The following is a 6,289-nucleotide window of genomic DNA, read 5'->3' on the forward strand; positions in this document are numbered from 1 at the left end:
ATTCATAAATTATGTCATGTTGTTCACAAAACAAGTTAAATTCATTAGGAAAGTATTCTCCTCCTCTATCACTTCTTAAAACTTTAATTTTCTTCCATAATTGATTTTCAACTTCTGTTTTATATGCCTTCAAAGCATTAAAAGTATCATTTTTATGTTTCAAGAAGCACACATATGTGAATATAGACATATTATCTATAAAAATAATGAAATATCTATTACCTCCTCTTGTTAATATACCATTTAATTCATATATATTAGAATGTATTAAGTCTAACAAATTAGTATATCTTTTAACACTTTTGAAGGGTTTCTTCATCATTTTTTATTTAACATAAATTTCACATTTATTAAGATCATTAAAATGATAATTTATTAAGCCACACTTAATCATTCTTCTAATGGTGCTAGTTCCAGTATGTGCTAATCTATCATGTCATAATGAATAAGAATCAATAATATAAATAGAAGAAATATCTTTACTAAATTTAGAATCATTGTCAATAATAGATAATTTGACAATTCCCTAAGCGGAATAGCTTTTTCCAAAAGTTCCATTACAAGATAGAATTAAGTTCCCAGATTCAAATACATATTTAATTCCATATTTACCAAGGAGATTCTCACTCACTAAATTTCTACTCTGGTACATGAAAAACATTAGTAAGAGTGACTTTCTTTCTCGAAGTGAAAGTGAGTTTCACATTTCCCTTGCCAATCACCTTAGAACGAACTTCATTTCCCATTTGAATCTCTTGCCCTTTTGTGACTTCTTTGTAAGTCTTGAAAAGTGCCTTATCATATCAAACATGGATGGTAGCATAAGTATCATACCACCAACCAAAAACCTTATCAAATATGGCATTCACTTTGCTCATTGTAGCGATTATATTATCATCTCCCTCAACGGAGTTGACTTCTAATCTCTGGCCCTTTTTAAAACTGCAATCGTTAGCAAAATGATCAGGTTTTTCACAAACAAAACAACTTCCACTCTTTGGCTTCTTAAATTTTCTTTGATCCCTTTTGAGGCCAACATGATTCTCCTTGTTTTGCTTACCTTTGTTAAAATTCTTAGGCTGATTCATAGCATTTGCTTTTATATTGCCAAAAGAGTTCTCACTCTTGTCTCTCATCCTTGATTCCTCCTCGATTCGAAGATGTTTTTGAATATACTCCAAATTGATATCCTTGGAGTCATGCAAAATCTTCTTCCTATACACTTTTTAAGATGAAGGCAACTTGGCTTGTTAGGATCGAGAGCACTAAGAGGGGGGGGGGGGGTGAATTAGTGCAGCAGAAAACTTTCTGCGATTAAAACCGAAAGCTGCGTTTGAACGATAAAGACAACTCTATATGAAAGTTGATACTAAGCAAGGTTGCAGTCAATCTATGCAGGCAGTTTGCAGCTATGAAGAAAACCAGAATATCGGCACAAACTGAAATCCGACGTTCGTACGAAGAAACAGATTTACGTCTAAGTGCCGATTCGTAGATCACTTGTTTAGATAAAACGCAGTTTAAGCAGAAGTATAAAGACAGTGTGCTACTATTGTACAACTCAAAAAGTAATCTACAAAAAGCAGATTTACGTCTGAACTTTGAAACTCGTTTGTAAAATCGCAGAAGGCAGTATGCAGTTGAAATCAAGACGTAAACGTAAACTGAAATCTGATGATTGTACGAGGAAAGCCGATTTATGTATAAATGCAGTTTTACGTCTAAATGCAGATTTTCGTCTAAACCTTGAAACTCGTTCGTAAAATTGCAGAGGGCAGTAAGCTATTGAGAAGTTTGCAGTGAAGGTAAAATACTCAAAGGAAATGCAAACCGAGATTTAGAGTGGTTCGGTCAATCTTGACCTACTCCACTTTTGGCTTCCTCCACCGACGAGGTCATCGACGTCAACTAGAGGCCTTCCTTCAATAGGCGAAGGCCAACCACCCTCTTACAGATTCACTCCTTTTAGTGGGCTTAGGAGACAACCCTTACAGAAGTTTTCTCTCCTCTCTTTACAACTCAAACTTTTGAAGAACAGAAAGAGGAGAACTAATAGTTTTGAGCTCTAAGAATCACAAAAAGACAGCAAGATTTCGTGTGTGTGTTATGTGCTTTCAGTGCTGAATGGGTGGGGTATTTATAGGCCCCAACCCAGTTCAAATTTGGAGCTCAATTATGTCAATTCCCGGAATTCCGGGATCAGGCGGTTGCACCTCCTGACTGGGGTGGTTGCACCGCCTGGCAGAGCTCGAAGACCGAGCCTCTGGGTGGTGCCACCTCTGTCAGGGGCGGTTGCACCTCTCTGCCAGAGCTCGAAGACCGAGCTCAAGCAGTTGCACCGCCTGGCAGAGCTCGAAACTTGAGCTCTAGCGGTGCTACCTCCTGACAGAGGAGGTTGCACCGCCCAGTCTCGCTCGGAGACTGAGCCCTGGGCGGTTGCACCTCTTGGCTGGGGCGGTTGCACTGCCCAGTCTCGCTGGGAGACATAGCTTGGGCGGTGCTACCTCCCTGCCTGGGCAGTTGCACCTCCCACAGCAACCTGGGTCCTAATGGGTTGAACCATTCGACCCAATTTGAGTTTTTTAGGGGCCCAATTGCCCTAGGATTAAGCAAATGGGATCACCTCCCATTTCTAACTTAATCAAAGTGCTAACTACAATTATTTCCTAAGACATATTCTACAGCTTGCTTCGGTGCGTCACTCGCTTCTTCCGGCGAGTTTCCGACGAACTTCCGTCGATCATCTGATGAACCCTCGGTGATGCTCCTGCGGACTTCCGGCAAACTCCTGGACTGCGACGATCCACTTGGCAAGTTCCAACGAGCTCCTTTGGCAAGCTTCTGGACTTCTCGGATTTGTTCCCGCAGAACCTCCGACGATTGTCCGAACTTCCGTCGAGCTCTCGAACTCCCAACGTGATCATTATCATGACTCCGGCGCAACTCCTGCTGCATATCTTACTTTCATCGTAGTTAATCCTGCACACTCAAAACAAAAACTTTGATCAAGACAATTAATCCTAAGCAATTAACCAAGTTGTCCGGCATGTCATTGGTCCCTCGACGCTTCGTCCGATTCTTCGGCGCATCGTCCTTTCCTGCAGCCTATTGCCCAATCGGCCAGTTGACTCCGCAACTCCGATATCCTTGGCACAATACCCACTCTTCTTGGCCCGATGCCCGAATCCACGACCCGAAGCCTTCTGTCGATACGTCGACCGATCCACCGGCCCGACATCCAATCTTCTGACATGTTCCTCCGGCACAACATGATGTTCCTACTTTAATTGTCTCATCCTGATCGAAGCACCGTACGTCACTCAAAACGCAGATTAAATCATAAACATATATCAAGTAGTTTCATCATCAAAATACGAGATTCAACGATCTCCCCCTTTTTGATGATGACAACTACTTGATGACGGAGTTATTAACTCCCGAAGTTTAAACAAACTCCCCCTATCAATATGCCATATTGATAGAAACTCTTGGATTCAAAAATCCACACAACATGTCATCATAAACTTATGCATAACATATCATGTCATCAACATACTTCTCCCCCTTTGTCATCAACAAAAAGGAGAAATACCACAATCAAGTGTTTGTGATATAAGTTTAACTCATTGCATGAAAAACATAATATCTTTTGTTATCATCATGCAAGTTTGAAGCCAGAAAATTTAGCAAATGTTACATCATGCTTAGAACATTCAAGCTATCAAGTTTTAGATATGCAAGTTTTACGACATACAAGATAGCACATGCAAGCTAGCAATGTTACAACATTTTAGAACTTGCAAGCTAGCAGTTTAGAGATATTCAAGAAGGAAACTCTTGCTTCTTGAAATATGCAAGTTGCAAGCTAGCAAATTTTTGCTTCCTTTGCAGTGTTAGCTTTTTATATCGTAACGTAACTATTTCAAGTGTTTATCAATTGTAGCATTTCATCATATTGCATGATATCGACATGTAAAGCTGTGAAGCAAGATTTTGATATCATTTCATGATGTACGGATTTCGAATATTTTAGCAAGTGTAGCATTGCATCACATGGTAAGATATCAGCTCGTACGATGCAAATTTTTGTTTGATATCTTGATACAGGGCATATAGCAATGATAGCAATCATATATTACTTGGTGATGCAAGTATGGCCTAATCATAGCAATGATAGCAATCATATATTTCTTGGTGATGTAAGTATGGCCTAATCATAGCATCAGTGATAGCAACCATATCAACATCAGTGATAGCAAACATATCAACATCAGTAATAGCAACCATATCATCATTAGTGATAGCAAACATATCAGCATCAGTGATAGCAACCATTAGTGATAGCAACCATATCAATTCATATATTTCTCCCCCTTTGTCATCAACAACAAGGAGAACGATATAAGCAAATTTTAAATATAAGTGCGATGCCATAAGTTGGTTCATGTCATTTTCCAACAGTGAGTGATAGGATACCAGTAATGCAAACATCTCGAGGAAAACATGACATGGAGATAGCTTTTATTGCTTCTTCCTTTTTATTTGTTATCTTTTTACACTAAGGAGGAAAGCCATATGTGAAGTTCAAATCGATAAGATATTAAAGCACACTTCATTTTTGCAAGGATTAAGATATGTAAGTGAGTCAAATCCTTGTATGTAAAAATATCTTCCTTTTATAAGAGGGAACCATCAAATATGTTTCTCGAAAAATATTTTTCACATGATAAGTGCATTTGCTAGATGATTCCATATGTCAATGATGTGAATTAAACTAGATATGACATATGCTTGTTAAGTTCGGAAGAGGATAATGTATCAAGAAAATCCAATTGTTATGATCAAGAAAATCCGAAAATGAAATTTGACACTTTCATACATTCAGACAGGGTTTTACTAGAGATATTCAATTACACTCATGAAGGTAAAACATGCTTATTATCATGGAAATTTTTGTATTCAAGCACATAATTTCCAACATGTAATCATGGCAAGTAATTGTGTAAAATCATTATGGCAATCAAGTGATTTGATCATTTAATCAAAAAAGTCCGAAAAATAATTTTAATAGATTTAATCATTCGAACAGATTTTTGCCATAGTTTTTCAAATATAATCATGAAGATAAGGCATGCTCATCATCATGGTAGTTTGATAGCAAGTTTATCATATACAAGCTAGCAAAAAATTTCTACATTTTAAGGCCCGCAAGCTAGCAATTTTGAGATGTTCAAGAAAGTAACTTTTGCTTCTTGAAATATAAGTTTTGCTAGATGTGCAAGTTAACTTTTTGCTTCTTGAGATAGGCAAGACAGCATTCCTTGGTGATGTTCAATATAGCTAAGTTCTACATCATGCAAGCTAGTGAATTTTATAATATTTTAGAAAATGCATAATCACCAAAGCATCATAAATTTTAATGATGTGCAAAATTACAAATTTTGCATGATTGCATTTGTGTGTCTTGAGATTTGCAAGATAGCACTTCTTGGTGATGTTCAAGATAGCAATTTCTTCTCTTTTGAGAAGTGCAATTTTTGCTTTCTTCTTGAATTGTGCAAGCTAGCTATCTCCCCTTTTGTCATTGTCAAAAAGAAGGGAAAAACCCTTTAAATCAATTTTTAAATCATGACAAAGGTTAGTATCAATCTCATTTGTGCATCATTATATTTTCAAATTAAAACATGCACATTTTCAAAACATATAAACTCATTATTATATGCATGATTCCAAATCATCATTCATATTATTTCAATCATTGTTTCACTCATCACTATAGCTTATCATGCATAATATGTAAAACCATCTAACATGATATAAACATTTATTTATTTAATTTTTTTTTTAAGCATTCATGATACACATCATACATTATCATAATAAAAAGCATATGCATCATTCCAAATCATAAATATTTCAAATCATCATGGTATTAATTTGTCACGTTGCATCCTACCATGCATGATCGAAAAAATAAATTCATGAATATCTCATGCATTCATATCATCACTTGAGGAATATTGAAAATAAATAATTGAGTGATGAGATAAATGTTTCATGAATACAAGGAATTGCATAAAAATCATGAATACAAGGAATACAAGTCATAATCATTCAAGAGAAAAATCATTATTCATTTTCAATTCATTCAATTTGATAAATCAAGATCATGATTTTGATAAAACTCATTTCAATTTTAAGTCATCAAAATCATTTCTATGGCTCACAAAACATAAATAGATTCATGATTTCATTGATAATATATTTTCCCCCTTTTTAAGTGTTTCAT

Source organism: Musa acuminata, chromosome BXJ3-5 (genome assembly GCF_036884655.1).
Source record: "Musa acuminata AAA Group cultivar baxijiao chromosome BXJ3-5, Cavendish_Baxijiao_AAA, whole genome shotgun sequence".
Lineage (NCBI taxonomy): Eukaryota > Viridiplantae > Streptophyta > Magnoliopsida > Zingiberales > Musaceae > Musa > Musa acuminata.